This window comes from Physeter macrocephalus, chromosome 14 (assembly GCF_002837175.3).
Source record: "Physeter macrocephalus isolate SW-GA chromosome 14, ASM283717v5, whole genome shotgun sequence".
Classification (NCBI taxonomy): domain Eukaryota; kingdom Metazoa; phylum Chordata; class Mammalia; order Artiodactyla; family Physeteridae; genus Physeter; species Physeter macrocephalus.
In genome coordinates this window covers 129,884,936-129,903,170 of record NC_041227.1, presented here as the reverse complement: position 1 = coordinate 129,903,170, position 18,235 = coordinate 129,884,936, and positions in this window count along the sequence as shown.

Below are 18,235 nucleotides of genomic sequence, written 5' to 3'. Positions count from 1 at the left end.
CTCCAGCCTCTGCTTCTGTCATCATCACCTCCTTCCATTCTGACTCCACAGCCTAGCTCTTGCATTGGGGTCCCCTGGCTAATCCAGGATATCTCCCCATCTCAAGCTCCTAACTTAATCCCACCTGCAAAGTCCCTTTTACCTCGAAAGGTAACATATTCACCGATTCCAGGGATTAGGATATAATATCTTTGGGGAGCCATTATCCAGCCTACTGCCCAGTTTGAACTCTGGCCCCCAAAGATTCGTGTCCATCTCACACACACACTGTGTTCATCGCTCCGCAGTGTTCCCCAAAGTCTCCACCAATTACAGCATCCAATCAAATCCAAAATCTCAGTTGACTCTTACCAGTTCAAAAGGCCCACATCTCATCATCTCAGTCATCTAAATTAGGTATGGTTGAGGCTCTGGGTATAATCCATCATGGGGCAAAATTCCTCTCCATCTGTGGGCCTGTGAAACTGGAAAAAAAAAAGTTATCTCCTTCCCAAATACCATGGTGAGGCAGACATAGGATAACAGTTAATAGTTGTAGATATTCTTGATCCAAAGGAATGAAATGGAAGGAAAAATGTAGTCACCAGTCCCAAGCAATTTCAAAAATCCAGCTGGGCAAACTCTATTCGGGTTCAAGTCCTGGAAATCATCCTCTGTGGCTTGCCATCTGTCCTCTGGACCTGTGGCTTTGCCCTCAGAGTCCTTGCTTTATTTTGAAAGATGGAATATGCTTGGGCCCAAGTGGTTTCATCAGCCTGTTTCCTGCCTTAAAAACTTTTGGGGTTTCAGATAGCCTTCCTTCTTTTAATCTTCTCTTTGTCCCTTTCAGTCCAAACTGGTGGTGTTTCCAACGATATAACATTCTAAAAATCCTTGTGGGTCTGGGGGATTCAGTTCATTAGACAAGAAGCTCCTTCACAGATCATCCCTGGATAAACACATCTTTATTCCTGGCCTCTACTGAGATGGATGTTGGAATTCACCATTCATACACCTAAGCTCTTCAAAGAGTCCTCTATGTGACTGAACATTCCAACATTTTGGTCCTTTTGAGGCACTAGTAGAATGTTGTCCAGCTACATCCTTGGCTTTCTCTCTAGAGCATACTTTTCTGGCCCGGAATCTCCTAATTTAAACACATTTTGAAATCTGGATAGGCTGAGAATTTCCCAAATCACCAAGTCCTGGTTCCTTTTCGCTTCACACTTCTTTCTTCAACTTATCTCTTTCCTCCCATATTTTACTCTAAGGAGCAAGAAGAAACCAGGTTGCACCTTCAACACTTTGCTTGGAAATTTCCCTATAGATAAATATCCATATTCATCATTTGCAAGTTCTGCTTTCTGCCTATAACCTCAGGACAAAATACAGCTAAAGTTTCTGTCACTCTATAGCAAGAATCTTTTTTCCTCCAGTTTCCAATAACACTGTCCTCATTTCCTTATGATCCTAAAACAGCAATGATTTCACACTCATATGTCTACCCAAGTTCTATTTATGATGATGTAGTTATTGTCTAAGATGATATAGATTTTCTCTGTTGTTCTCCTTATTTCCTTCTGTGTCTTCACCTGCAGTATATTTAATGTCCATATTTTTACCAATAGTCTGTTTATAATGACCTCAGAGTTTTCTAAGATGATACAGGATTTCTTCCTACCATACACTTCCCTACTCTTCCAGGCTCTGCCCCTTATCCAATTTGAAAGCCAGTTCTACATTTTTAGATATTTGGTACACGCAGAAGCACTACACTTTTGGTTACGAAAATCGGTATACCATTGATTGAATGGCTACCGTCTTCAAACATTGATGAGCTTGAACTCAGCACTTTATAAACACCTTAATTATCTTAACAACTGTGTCCCAAGAGAAACATTATTATAATTATTTTACAAATGTGAAATACAGTGTAGTATGATATCATAATAATAGGCTTTGGAGTTAGGCAGATATATTATAGATTCAAATTCTGGTTTCATCACTTTTTAACTGCATATTTTTGGAAAAATAATTTCATCTTTTAAAACTTTCTGAGTTTTAATTTCCTCAAAAAAAAGAAAAAAGCAGTGGGAAAAAAACCCTCTCTTTCTTTCTTTCCTTGCTTTTCTTCCTTCCTTCCTTCCTTTTTCCTTCCTTCCTTCCTTCCTTCCTTTCTTCCTTTCTTTCTTTCTTTCTCATGAGGCTTACCTAAGATAATATATGTAATATTCTTGCTTAGTGAACACGTAATAAAAGTTGTTATTCTTGTATTTTTGTATTCTGCTGCCACATATGAAATTAATTCACACAGAATAGAATATTACCAGAGGAGAGTAGGTATAATGTATAAGGATTGCTGGTAATGCAGAATGAAATAGACACATTTAGAGAGAGACTGGTTATTATAGCTGATAAAGGCTTCTGAAAGAACTATGGTGGTTGAAATAGCTTTAACTCTCCAAACATTTCCATTGCTTTTCTTAAGGATACTTAATAGTTAAGATATCAGACCTCATGAATTAGAGGAAAGATAATGGATTCAGGAAAGTTTGGGTCTGATGAAGACTCAAACATGGAGGAGCTCCGTATTTGTATGGAAATGTATTGATACATAAAGTGCCATATCAGCTTGAATAAAAAGAAAGTGTTATTATAATCTTCAGTTAAACTATATATTCTAATTATATTCCATGCCTCTAAAGTACTTTATAATTGTTGGTTTGTCAATCCTGGGGGTTTGAAAAGCTCAATACAAATATGATACGTTAAGTAAAAGGAAAAAAAGGAATCCTCCCAAGACTATACTTATTATTTACAGAAAGAATCGTTTGGTAAAGAAAGAATCATTTAAAACAATGAACTTTAACATAAACCAACCAGGAGTCATCTCAGAACTATCCTCTGGGATCCTGGCTGAAAATAGAAGTTTTATCACTTGTCTTTTGAAAAGGGCACCCTTTAGTCTACAGTTAAGAATCCTTATGACATAATTTGTTGACTATTTTTTTCAACCAGATTTTTAAGCTGTCAGAAAGTGAGACACTTAATTTATATATGTACCTAAATACATAATGTGCTGGAGACCTCAAATAATTATCATTTTTGTACATCTAAGATAAGAATTACTAATGAAATGTTTGCTCTCCTTTTTTAAAAAAAAAGCAGCTCTAGGTTTACAACAAAATTGAGGGGCAAGCACAGAGATTTCTCATGTACCCCTGCCCCCCCACACACACATAGTCTCCCCCATTATGAACATCACTCACCACAATGGTACATTTTTTATGAAGGGTGTACCTATACTGACATATCATAATCTCCCAAAGTCTATAGTTTAATTTAGGGTTCACTGTTCATGTTGTACATTTTGTGGGTTTGGACAAAAGTATAATTACACATATCCGTCATTATAATGTCATATAGAGTATTTCCACTGCCCTAATATTCTCTGTGCTGCACCTATTCTTCACCCCACCCCACCTGAAACCCTGGCAATCAGTGATTTTTTTAAAATTGTCTCCATAGTTTTGCCTTTTTCAGAATATCATAGGGTTGAAATCCTACAGTATGTAGCTTTTTCAGATTGGCTTCTTTCACTTGTGTTGATAATATGCATTTAAAGTTCCTCTGTGTCTCTTCATGGCTTCATAGCTCATTTGCTTTTAGCTCTGAATAATATCCCATTATATTCACTCACCCGCTGCAGGACATCTTGGTTTTGGCAATAATGAATAAAGCTGCTATAAACATCCATGTGCAGGTTTTTGCGTGCACATAAGTTTTCATCTTCTTCGGGTGAATGCCAAGAAGTGTGATTGTTGGACTGTATGGTAAGAGCATGGTTGTTCCATAAGAAATCGATAAACTTTTTCCAAAGTGGCTGAACCATTTTGTATTCCCACCGACAGTGTATGAGAGTTCCGGTTGCTCCACATCCTCATGAGCATTTGATGTTATCAGTATTCCAGATTTCGGCCATTCTAATAGATATGCAGTGGTATGTCATTGTTGTTTTATTTAGCATTTCCCTGATAACATATGATGTGGAGCATCTTTTCATGTGCTTAGTTGCCCTCTGTATAGCTTCTTTGCTGATTGGTCTCTTCAGCTCTTTTGCCCAAGTTTTTTTGTTTCCTTATTGTTGAGTTTTAAGAGTTCTTTGTGTATTTTGGATAACAGTCCCTTAGCAGATGTGTCTTTTGTGAATATTTTCTCTGTAGCTTGTCTTCTAATTCTCTTGACAGTGTCTTTTGCAGAGCAGAAGTTTTCATAAAGTTCAATTTATTGATTATTTCTTTCATGGATTGTGTCTTTGGTGTTGTATATAGATAGGCATCACCATACCCAAAGTCATCCAGGTTTTCTCCTATGTTATCTTCTAGGAGCTTTGTAGTTTTTCATTTCAAATTTAGATGAATGACCCATTTTGAGTTAATTTTTGTGAAGGGTGTAAGTTCTGTACCTAAATTTCTTTGTTTGCATGTGAAGTCAAAGTGTGCTCTCTCCACACATTCCTTTCACCCCCACCTCCACTTTTCCTTAATAAGGACCCTCTGCTCTGAGTTGGGTATTTTCTCCCATTGGGTACCACAGGCTCTGAAGGAAACACTGCTTTGCCTGAAGCTCTTGCTTCTCTATATTTTTTCCTTCTGCATGACTGGATGAAGACCTCACCCCTGGGTGATAGTCAGGGTAACTACATCTACATGCTGTTTCCTATAACATCATTTTTTTCAGCAATGTCCAATTCCAGACACAGGGAAAGCATGACCTTCTATTTTCCCAGAAAGCATGAGGTCCATCTCAGCCAATTACACTTGACCCCTGTCTCCTTCTTCAGGTCACCTTCCATTTCTTTCAGCAAAGTTAGATTTCCATGGTGCTTTTTGAGTCTTCTTAAATTGCTATTATATTATAGTATGTCATTGCTATTATATGTATAGTATGTCTCATTATAGTATGAGACATGATGAGACATGAGAACATCTCCACCATTGAAAGAAGAGTCTTTTATGTTTTCTCTTTTTTAAGATGCCTAAAGTATTATCAGTGTCATAATTTTTGGAAGGATAGGCTCTCATGCCTCAGAGACATCTCAGGGTCCTTTCTACCCAAAGAATGGTTAAAAGATTATTTCTTTCCACTATACACTTATTTTGGGTGTACATAATATTCAGCCTTAGAAAACTGATATTGCCTTGGTGAGCTGATATGTGTATAGTCAGTTATAGAATGTTTCATATTCAGCTCAAGAAAACATGCACTGCATTTGTGAGTTAAATGACACACATTACTAATTGTTTATTTTCACTTATTTTTATCTGCCTCTTGTGGGTTGAGTTGCCGCCAACATATTTAGCTCAATAAATGTTCCTGTTCTACTCTTCCTGGCTTCATAATCAACTTGTAGCTTCTAGTCGCATCTCAAATAAATATTGGCAGAGCAATTCAAATCCTTAAAATCCTTCAGCATATTGATATAGTCTCAGCTAGAGAAAAAATAAAAACAGGATCCTCAATATGCATCATGTTTGTCAGCCTTTACCACAGGGTTCTCTGACTCAACTCAACTCAATGAGTCAAGCAACCTTTCCATGTTCCTCTCAGACTCTGAAATCTTGGGCTAAGTAAAAGTGATGTTTAATATCCTGCAAGTATATTTGTATTTGATGGTAGTTTCCTGTGAAATGAAAGAGAACAGGGGAAAAGTGACCTGTATATTGGCTCTGACAGAATACATTATGGTAAATTCAAAAGAAGCTGGATGGCAAACATCGCTGTTGAACTGGCAAGTTGCCATGGTCAAGAAAGTGTGCTGGGAATTATACTCAAGGAAAAAATGTTAAGTTAATAAGCCACTCCGGACCAGATTTTCCTCTTTAAAGGACTTGGCTGCCAGCGTCATCTGTTGACATCAAACCAAGGAACCTCTTCCACTTCTGTCTTTATCAGAATCTTTATTTCCCAAACAGTCAAGGTCAGGTAAACTTATTTTCTCAACCGTTCAGTAAAATCAGAAAGACATGAAGATAGCACCAAAGGGAAGCCAGAACCGTGGTGTCTGCCATAAGCTGGAATATTTATTGCCTCACCATAGTAGTAGCTGATGTAGGTGTATTTAGTTAATATCCTTAAGACTCTTGTTGACACCCCACACCCCTTTTGTTAAAAGCGCTCATTTCCAAATCCAGCTTCTCAGGGAGAATAAAGGATATTCCTTTAGAGACCAAAGACACAGGCTCCACTCCCGTTCCCTTCCCATGCTTGTATTTATCTTCCTTCTGTAAGCGGTACTTTCTATATCTCTCAATCCGAAATACAAATGCTTCAGAATCCATTGAAAATGTCAGATGTATAGTGCATGGTTCACTTACCCCAGAGGATATTGTGGAAGTCGCTTTGTGTGTTTGCGTGTGTGTGTGTGTGTAGGGCAGTCGAAAATAATATGCAAAGCTGATGTGCGCTGCCATTTCAGCAAACACTGCCATGTAACTGGGCAGTTTGAGAATTTAGCTGAGTTCTCTTAGGGAGCTCATTCTATCCCAGTATTTCGTATACATCGTGCTTGGAAGTGGGCTACTATTCATGAACTATTTTCATTTCATTTTGCTTATTTAAAATAAAGACCTCAGAATTTTGCATGCAAAGCAAACTCCGAATACAGTTTTTAAAAAGCAGGTATTTTCTGCTTCTACTCTAAGGCTGGCTTAGGTGACAATTCAATAGGAGGAAGTGAAATATCTTGAAATAACACATAAAAGAAAACACTGAGGGTTTACTGCCTTTCTGTGCATAGCATTTTTAGGGCGAATTCCCTCCTCATTAAGGACCTTTCTTGCAAAATAATTGTCTTTGAAGAGAGGAGTCAAAATAATGTCTTTATTTTGAAACCAAGCAATAACATGCTTATTCTCTCCTTTAACTATTTTTTTTTTTTTTTTTTTTTTTGTGGTATGCGGGCCTCACACTGTTGTGGCCTCTCCCGTTGTGGGGCACAGGCTCCGGACGCGCAGGCTCAGCGGCCATGGCTCACGGGCCCAGCCGCTCCGCGGCATGTGGGATCCTCCCAAACCGGGGCGCGAACCCGGTTCCCCTGCATCGGCAGGCGGACGCGCAACCACTGCGCCACCAGGGAAGCCCTCCTTTAACTATTTTGCATTGAGAAAGCAAACTGCTACCGTTGCCTCTTGGACAAGAAAGAAGCCCCTAAGAATTAAAACATTGCAATATTTCTTAATAAAATTCTCCTTCAACCAGGGAAAGAAGAGGATATGAGCCATAATTCATGCTGATCAAAATGGCAGGTGGAATGCAATGGCTCCAACGACCAACTTTTATTTGATCTGTGGCAGAGAATTATAATCTCTTATTAGAGATTCCTTGAGGTTGACATTTCACTTTTGACTTTTTTTGGTGGTGAACTCCTGGGAGGTCTTACCTGGCAAAGTATATGATCCATTGAGGAAGGGACTTGACCACCTTTTGTGGACTGAAAACAATCAAAACCAAATAGAGACCTATATTCATAGTGGACACAAGCATGACTTCAAAGCCTGTAAGCCTTTGGGTTCATTTCTCCTAGTTCTGATGTGAGTGACCCCAAATATCAAGCTAGATTTATTCACGTATGCACATAGCACCTCAACTACTTGGGAAAGGAAAGATGGGATTGCACTTCAGATGTAAAGAAGCAGGGAAAATAAAAAGAGAAGTCTCTATTTGTGTTTTTTAAATGTCTTTATTTCTTGGAGCTGCCTGGTTTTGGCAAGATGAGCAAGAAGAGAATGGAGAGGACTGAAGTAACTATTCTTATCCACCGTGGGAGTTACTCCTGTTTGCTTCCTCTACAAAGCCAGCACCTCCAGGCTCCTCTTGAGACGTTCTCCTTTACAAAATATGCTTGATCTGAACAACTACCCGGCAAAGGCACAGGAGAACCTGAGCTTGATCTCAGAAACACTGTCATCCTTTTCCTTCACCTCAGAACTCTTCTTTGAAGACATTTAAGTCGCCCCAAATGGGAGACCGGAATGTTTTCCTTGAAGAATTTGCAGAAGATGAGGGTCCCCAAGGTCATTTGTATACTAATGGGTACAGAGTTCTGTTGGTTAAAAACATTAGGAATCTTCTCAGGCATTCAGATGTTTGAGAAAGTATTTCTCTCCATCTCTGTGCCCCGAATGAGCACAAATGGTTGCATGATTTATGTAGATAAATGCGAAAGCTCTGTCAACAGGTATGTGTGGGAGAATCAAAGTCTTGCTGTCTCCAAGCATTTCTTTCACCTCCACCTCCACTCCTCCTTAACAAGTACCCGGGTGCTCCGAGTTGGTTATTTTCTCCCGTTGGCCTCACTTTTGCTTTTATACCTCTGCTCTTGTCATTGCTCCCGTTTGGATTGCCTGCCCCCTTCTTCTCCTTGTAACCAAAGCATACCATCTGTAAATTCCAAATAAAGTCCAAGGCTTTCCAATAGCCTTCTTTGTCTGGATACATTGCTATTTTATCCCCGGAGCCTAGGATACATCATAAGCTCTGTATGTGTTGTGTGTGTCTGTGCTTCTTTGTTGCCCTTTTTGTTTTAGTTTCTCTCAGCGCAAGTATTTCAAGCTTCTGGAACAAAAAGGACCATATTTCAATAGTAGTTAACACTTACTGAGTGCTCACTAGATGAAAATAGCAAAAAAATGTTGGAGCAAATGTTGAAAATGAAGTGATGAAAGAATCAAATTAAACTTTCTTATCTGATAATTTTTGTGTGATGTTGAATGGACATCTGGTCCATTTACATATATAATTCTAAATGTCACGGTGACAGAAAATGTTGGTTTCCACCGATATCATCTTTCTTTTTTTTATAGCCAAAGAATCCCCTCCTTATATCTAGATGTGGTATTGTAACTAGTTCTGGCAACATTGCATTGTGCAATTCCTGTGATATGATTTTAAAGGGAAAAGGCAACATGTCTTTATTCTTTCCAACACAAACCCAATGGCTGGAGCACAAGCAACTATTTTGGACCAGGAAGGAGCCTGGGACCTACTATCATGTGTCCACATTATCAGCCACGGACAGCAAAATTTCAAGGAGGGGGTTTCAAAATTAATTGATAAAGAAAAGCAGATGAAATTTTCTCCTAGTTTTAAAGCTACTGTTGGGTGGGTTTTTAATATTCATAGCTGAATATTATTCTGCGACCTCCATTTAAACCTAGAAGGTCCACATTCTTAGTTTATGTGGGACAGTCCTGGGTTATAGTAATGTCTCATTGTAATTTTTTTTTTTTTTTTTGTGGCCTCTCCCGTTGCAGAGCACAGGCTCCGGACGCGCAGGCTCAGCGGCCACGGCTCACGGGCCCAGCCGCTCCGCGGCACGTGGGATCTTCCCGGACCGGGGCACGAACCCGCGTCCCCTGCATCGGCAGGCGGACTCTCAACCACTGCGCCGCCAGGGAAGCCCTCTCATTGTAATTTTTCTACTACTTATCATCCTTAAAAGTATCTGGATTAGAGATGATGTGTTATATGGTGATGCTACATAATCCTCTAGATTCTAAATGTTTCTAGTTGCAGAAACATTTATGGAAATGACATTTTTCTTAGGAGTTTAAATGTAAAACAGCTAAAAATGGAGTTACTCTGGGTTAAATAGGGTTGGCATGGTTACAGGTTTGCTTAACAAGAACAAATCCCAGACTAGGCCTGAATTATTGTGTATGTGTGTGTTTGGGGGCAGGGTGGGGTGGCAGGTATTTATATGTTCATTTGTTTGCTTTTGTTTCACACTGGATGGGAATTTCTAACAACTACAAATATAATACTGTTCTTAGAGATAAATGTCATAATACATATAAGGAAGAAATAAGGAAGATCCCCTGGATAATGTTAAAGGCTCTTTCCTAATTGCATTCTATTGAGTTCAGCCAATTTACTGAACTTACGTAATCCTCACTGACTCATGAGATAAGTGCTTGGATTATCCGAATTTTACAAGAAAGAACACTGAAGCTCAAAGAAGGTTAGTGACTTTTTGTGGTTCCATAGCATCTGTAAGGTGCCATGAGGTAGCAGCCAGTAGAGCCTCAATTTACCACCCTCCTTCAGAGCACTGATGTACTAAGAAATAGAAGAAAGTACTAGAGGCAGAAGCCATCACATCTCGAAACGGCACATGAGCACAGTGAGAGCCTTGATGGTGTTGACAGGAGAGGGAGGGGCCAATGTCTACCACCACCTGGATAGTGTCATGATCATGTGACAGTAAATCAGAAATGTAGATTCAAGGGCGAGTACCCTGAAAAGGGAGACAAGACGAAGCTTTTCAGGTCCCTCGGCCTTGCTGTTTGCCTAAAGACAATTGCCATAAATACAGGACCGAAAGGGTTTCAGGTGAGGTGGGCCACCGATAACAACGTGCGTGCCACATTCAAGTTTGTGAAGAGTCCAGTGCCTGGTAAGGGCGGCATCCTACATTAGATAAGGCATGGATCCCCTAGACCAGGTGTTCAAGGCTCTAGAGGAGGTTCTTGAACCTGGGAACGTGAGTCCGTTTGGAGCAGCCGGGCAACGTAGATAAGGATTTCTAAGCTGGTCGCCATGTGGGCTGGTAAACCTTGAACTAGGTCACTAAGTCCAAAAACTTCATACAACTATGGTGGGCCAGTTAAAGCAAAAAAAAAAAAAAAAAAGTGAAGTCATAGAACCTGAGGTGAGGATGTTCATAAATAAAGGAACCAGGAAAGGGAGACAGGGAGGAATTCAGTTAGCTGTGAGCATGTGCAAATATCTTTTCAAACGCTTGCTCCTGTATTTTAGGGAGAGAAATGCCCTGAAGGTATAGGGATACAGCCTAAAGACCTTTAGAATAATTCACTCTTTCTTTGAACTCCAGGTGACCCAAGCCAAGGGGTAAGGAATAGCTTAATTTGATGAAAGGAGAAGGTAAAGAGTGGTATAATATCTATTGGGCAAGGAACCCTATCTGGCAAAAGCAGCAGAGGTAATACTGCTGATGGTGACTCGGAGATATTCTGAAAGGTTCAGCGTGGAAGGGGGTACAGAGAGGCATCGAAAGGCTGCATTGCGTAGCCATGCATTTCCACCTTGAAGTTTGCTTAGGGTGATTACGCTTTGAAATGTAATATCTTCTGCCCTCTGGTGGTTACATTTTTTTTTTCAATTTTAAGTGAGAAAATGGAATGAGAAAATCACAGAATGCCAGCTACAGGAATAACTGGGATACGAGTGGCACCAACCCTTAGTTAAAGTGTTAGCCCTCAAACAAGAAAGAAGAACACTCCATTCGTTTTGCAGATTGCCAGGAAATCTCCTTTCTCCCAGTTTCTCTCTCCCTCTCCCCAGGAAATCTCCTTTCTCCCAGTTTTTTTCTCTCCCTCTCCCCAGGAACTTCTCCACCACTTCAGAGATTCCTCAGATTCTCCCTTCATGTGAGGTGGCACCCGTTTCTGCTTCTCACTGTCTCACTGTTTTATAGAAAGGCGTTTGGGGACTTGAAGGGACATTTCTAAAAGAAACTTAAGCCACACAATGACTTTAAAATGGGAAAAGAGTTTGAAAAAGAATAGATACATGTATATGTAGAACTGAATCACTTCGCTGTACACCTGAAACTAACACAACATTGTTTATCAACTATGCTCCCATGTAAAACAAAATTTTAAAAAATAAAATAAAATAAAGGGGTGATAATACGGTAAGACAGTGAATGATGCCTGGCTAGGATTGAACCAGCTTGTTTTTTTCCCTCTTTGGTGTGTCTCGGAGACAGAAAAAGAGCCTGGCTATTATCATGGCAAACTGTCATTAAATTATGTCAAGTGCAAATAGTTGTGACTAACACTCACAAACAAAGAATGGGAGTCCGGGAATAAACACTTTAATGAAGATTAGATGTTCTTTTAGCAACAGATTTTAAGGACCTAGATTCCACTGAATTAAAATTCCCTATGTGTATATATATATATATATATATATATATATATAAAATTTTATCAGAACCCTAATATGTATATATTATATATAACCATGAAAGGTGTATTACTGAAAAGATAAGACATTGGCTAATATATTCCTCTTTGGCAAAGAATATTAAAATTCTTATATCTAATCTTGATACATAAGGGATCTGTTCAAGAAAACAACCTACCATTTTACAAGAATATGTTTTGTGGGAGTACTTTTTATAGAGAGCTATATATTTTCATACAATACCAACAGTGTATGTTTAATACATATTTATGAATGAATTCAAGAATAAGGAATCTGAAAAAACCTTATTATCTGTGCCTGGATTTTTCTAAAAAGGAACTTCTGAGAAACCACACAGCGTTCCTGATTTTGTTTTTAATATGGTTGAATGGGACGACATATTCAGATTCAGAGCAACATAAACGGTATTTCAAAACCTTTTAATAAGAAAATTTATATTACGCAAATCTCAATAGCTACATTCATTTTGATGGTCCCTGTAGAGGTGAAAGCTCCTGTAAAATAGTCATTGGAACCTTGCTAGAACAGCCCTGATATTCTAAAATGACTGCAAAATGTGACTTGAAAGCCCTGCCATTTTCCAGTCTAAAATGGGGAAAGGCTAAAACCAAATTCTGAGAGAGAACAGCTTTCACGTGAGTGTAATTTTGTGTGTTGTTGGGAGGCTCTTCTATTTCTCTTGTGGAAATGGGTGTGCAAGTGATTTCTCATTCATGAGGAAACCCCCTTGCAACCTTGTGGGGTTGTTATACTTCGTTTAAGTTAGACCTTCATTTAACTGGCCATTCTATTGGGCTTCCAGGAATGAAAGAATCTCTAGTTTTAGAAATGCTAATGATGGCTTCCTAGCAACTTTAGCCCCAGGAGCCCAAAATGTACTCACTGGGGCAACAGTCTTCCCCTTGAATTAAAATGAAGACAGAGGGCTTCCCTGGTGGCTCAGTGGTTGAGAGTCCACCTGCCGGTGCAGGGAACGCGGGTTCGTGCCCCGGTCCGGGAAGATCCCACGTGCCGCGGAGCGGCTGGGCCCGTGAGCCGTGGCCGCTGGGCCTGCGCGTCCGGAGCCTGTGCTCCGCAGCGGGAGAGGCCACAGCGGTGAGAGGCCCGCGTACCGCGAAAAAAAAAAAAAATTAAATTTCACAACTTGTTTCATTTTTCTTAAGTAATTATCCATAATCTCTCTCTCACTGTACCTATAGATCATTTTGTGTAGAATCCTATATAATTTATTTAGAATTGATTCGGTCCACAGTAATTATGTTGAAGAATGTGTTATTTGATTCAGTAATATTAACAATGGTTGTTTTACTAGGCACCTGAGTCGTATTTCAATATCACTTTTATTATAAATGAAGAGACAAGAATATTTAAGTATGTTAATTTAATTAAGCTTTATGGTTCAATTGAAACCAGAAATACTATGCTCTCTCCTTCGGATGAAATAGGGTTATACACTTGACTGGTTCCAAATCTAACATGATAAATTGAGGAAACTTTTTAATTTATACACATTATGAAATTCAAGGTTGATTTTTTTTTTTAATTAAAAGAACCAAAATGAATAGTATTGAAAAGCAACCATGAAGTGAAAACTACCCAAATATTTGTCAACAGTATAATTGTGGTCTCTGGACACACTAGAATAAAAGGAACTAAGTGATTTTAAAACACATGCAACAGTATAGATGAATCTCAAAACATAATTTTGAGTGAAAGAAGTCAAGCCCAAGAGTGTACATGCTGCGTTATACTCCTTATATCAAGTAAAAATCATGCAAAACTACGCTTTACCGTAAAAGGGGGAAAGGTAAAGACGCGGGTCACGAGGAGTCTTCTTTGATGCTGGTGAAGTTTCTTGATTTGAGATATTTTTAAAGATGACACGTGGAGTGCTCTTTCACAGACATTCTCATAAAACTCTCATGCTTAAATCTTCTATCCTGAGGGCTTCCCATTTCTGACAGAATGACGTTCCCGAACGTGTGTAACATCGCTAACCCCGCCTTGCGTTATCAACTCTTCTGATTTCTCTGGCCTCCACTCTTAACCTCTTCCTCCCTTCCTTTCCCACCTTCCCTATATCCTTGCACGCTCAGCTGATTTTGATTCCTCAGGACATCCACGGTTTCCTTATTTTTCACTCAATTCTCCCCTCGGTCTCCTCCTAAGAGGTCAGACCTCTCCCCACAGGAGTTAGGGAACCTCTCCTTGTTGTTCTCAAAGCACTAAGTATTTCCTTCAACTCAGAGGTACCACAATACTTTGTAAATGCTTGTCAGCTTGCATGTATCTTCCACCCGAACCCAAATGCAGAGGACAAGGACCTTATTTATCTGCACTGTGAAGTCTTATGGCTGGAAAACAACAGGCTCTGAGTGTTGTATAGCTAATTAAATTAGTTTGTATTATGAGTAAAATTTTTTGAAATTATGAATGGGATCTTTTTCCTCTTTTGTCTTGCTATTTATAAGGTTTTTCATTCTAGTTCACTTAGGATATCTATTCGTGTGAGGAAATTGAGATATAGAATGTATGCACAGAAGAAGACTGACATAATTCTTCTGACATGCAATATGTGTGTGTGTAAAATTTACAACATTCTTTATGTAGATATTTAAAATAAGCTCTTGTTATCTCCTCTTGTTTTTGTCCTTATGAGGTCTTGTGAGAAATCATTTTTAAAAGAGAAACTAAGAACCACTGTAAGATTTACTTTGAGTCATCCAATTATACATTAGTTCTATTTTTCTTTTTCTTCCTAGCTATGAGATGAAGTGAAGGAAGAAGGCCAGATTAGTGATGCACACAATAAAGAGAGAGTTTTTCTCTCTATATCTAAGTTGTAGTGTGAGTTTAAATTTGTGAGCTAGTCAGTAATCACCACATGGAGAAAAACAATGAGATTATTTTTAAAGATGACATAGTGAAGGTATTTCATGAGTATGCATGATTTGATAAGGCATATGTTTAAGGCGTTAGCTAGATATTCCTAACCATTAATGTAAACCAGATGAGATCTCTGCATTAGAAGGAGTGGTAGATATATTGCCACAAGAACTGGATACAGAAAGCAACATCAGTGACTTTTGAGATGCTTCTGAGCAAATCATTGAGGGCTTGAGTTTCCCCATCTCTAAAGGAAGAGGATTGGACTAGTTGCTTCATAGTCTAGGCTAATACTTGTAGTCTGGGCTAATTTTTCTGAGCTGAAAAACCTCTTTGAAGATTTTTTTTTAATGTAATAATTTAGCTATCATACTGCCTAGATAAAAAGGACTGACCAAGGAAACACTTGGCTTTCCACCTGGTCTTATATGCATTTCTTTTTGCTAAAGCAGAGTGTTTGGAAAAATCAATAAACATGTCTTTGAAAAGTTAATGCATACTTTTAAGGGCAACATGTTGCTTTTGTAGCTCTTTAAATACTTTTCCATGACAACTTCATATATGTGTGTTACCACCACCCTGGTCAAGATGTAGAATGTTCCCATCTTCCCAGAACAATTTTCTCCTGCTACCTTTTGGTCAATCCTTCACTGAGGCAGCATTGCTCTGACCTCTGTCACCACAGATTAATTCTGTCTATTCCAGAATTTTACATAAATGGATCCATATATGTTCTCTTTTGTCTCATACTTCCCTCATCAACATAATGTTTTTGAGACTCATCCATGTTATTTTCCCTATCAGTTGCATGTACATTTCTTTTTGATTTTAATTTTTTGGCTTAGCAGTCTTTCACTGTGTCCATATACCACAATTTATGTCCCCATTCACCTGCTGATAGACATTTCGGTTATTTCCAGTGTTTTGTTATTATAAGTAAAATTGCTGAAAACATTTTCTGCAACTCTTTTGGGGGATACATGTTTTTATTTCTCTAGGATCAATACCAGTTGCTGGGTCACAGAGATAATGAATATTTAAAGATGAAATGTTGTATGTTAAAACAAAAAATCCAAAAAAAGGAGAGAATCTTCTTGAATTCCTTGACCTTTAGTGTATTTCTGAGTGTAATCTACTGCATTATTTAGACTTTTCTTTTTCCCTTGGCTTGAGATTTGTCTGACTTATGGGAATTTGGAATTGCCCTTGGCATTGCATGTGGCAGCACAATTGTGTAGAAGCTTGTGTGAAAGGTTTTGTTTCCACAGATATTGGGAGCTGCCAAAATCAAGAATTATGTACCCTGAGTGAACTCCTACATAGCTGAAGTCGGTGTCTCTAGGTGACAAGCCCAGGGCTTTGTGTGTGTGTGTGTGTGTGTGTGTGTGTGTGTGTGTGTTATGCGGGCCTCTCACCATTGTGGCCTCTCCCGTTGCGGGGCACAGGCTCCGGACGCGCAGGCTCAGCGGCCATGGCTCACGGGCCTAGCCGCTGCGCGGCATGTGGGATCTTCCCGGACCGGGGCACGAACCCGTGTCCCCTGCATCGGCAGGCGGACTCTCAACCACTGCCCCACCAGGGAAGCCCAAGCCCAGGGCTTAAGCAAGCTAAGTAAAGAAAGTTTTTCTTTTTTTTCCCCAAAACGTGACCCAAGAACCACCTGAATGCAAATCACCTGGGTACTTGATTAGACACACTTTTTAAACAAGCTTCTCGGGGACTCTTCTGACCAGAGAAGTTTAAGAATCACTGGATCAATCTAGACCAGTGATTCTTTTTTTTTTAAATTGTAATATATAATCATATGAGCTATCTTATTATTATCTTATATATTCTTATATATATAGTATTTTTAAAAAATTTTTATTGGAGTATAATTGCTTTGCAATGGTGTGTTAGTTTCTGCTTTATAACAAAGTGAATCAGTTATACATATACATATATCCCCATATCTCTTCCCTCTTGCATCTCCCTCCCTCCCACCCTCCCTATCCTACCCTTCTACCTGGTCACAAAGCACTGAGCTGATATCCCTGTGCTGTATGACTGCTTCCCACTAGCTATCTATTATACATTTGGTAGTGTATATTTGTCCATATATACACTACCACTCTCTCACTTTGTCCCAGCTTACACTTCCCCCTCCCCGTGTCCTCAAGTCCATTCTCTAGTAGGTCTGCGTCTTTATTCCCATCTTGCCCCTAGGTTCTTCAAGACCACTTTATTTTTTTTTCTTAGATTCCATATATATGTGTTAGCATACGGTATTTGTTTTTCTCTTTCTGACTTACTTTACTCTGTATGACAGACTCTAGGTCCATCCACCTCTCTACAAATAACTCAGTTTCATTTCTTTTTAAGGCTGAGTAATATTCCATTGTATATATATGCCACATCTTCTTTATCATTCATCTGTCAATGGACACATAGGTTGCTTCCATGTCCTGGCTATTGTAAATAGAGCTGCAATGAACATTGTGGTACATGACTCTTTTTGAATTATAGTTTTCTCAGGGTATATGCCCAGTAGTGGGATTGCTGGGTCGTATGGTAGTTCTATTTTTACTATTTTAAGGAACCTCCATACTGTTCTCCATAGTGGCTGTATCAATTTACATTCCCACCAACAGTGTATGAGGGTTTCTTTTTCTCCACACCCTCTCCATCTCCAGCATTTATTGTTTGGAGATTTCTTGATGCCATTCTGACCGGTGTGAGATGATATCGCATTGTAGTTTTGATTTGCGTTTCTCTAATGATTAATGATGGTGAGCATTCTTTCATGTGTTTGTTGGCAATCTGTATATCTTCTTTAGAGAAATGTCTATTTAGGTCTTCTGCCCATTTTTGGATTGGGTTGTTTGTTTTTTTGATATTGAGCTGCATGAGCTGCTTGTAAATTTTGGAGATTACTCCTTTGTCAGTTGCTTCATTTGCAAATAATTTCTCCCATTCTGAGGGTTGTCTTTTCGTCTTGTTTATGGTTTCCTTTGCTGTGCAAAAGCTTTTAAGTTTCATTAGGTTCCATTTGTTTATTTTTGTTTTTATTTCCATTTCTCTAGAAGGTGGAGCAAAAAGGATCTTGCTGTGATTTATGTCATAGAGTGTTCTGCCTATGTTTTCCTCGAAGAGTTTCATAGTGTCTGGTCTTACATTTAGGTCTTTAATCCATTTAGAGTTTACTTTTGTGTATGGTGTTAGGGAGTGTTCTAATTTCATTCTTTTGCATGTAGCTGTCCAGTTTTCCCAGCACCACTCATTGAAGAGGCTGTCTTTTCTCCATTGTATATTCTTGCCTCCTTTATCAAAGATAAGGTGACCATATGTGCGTGGGTTTATCTCTGGGCTTTCTGTCCTG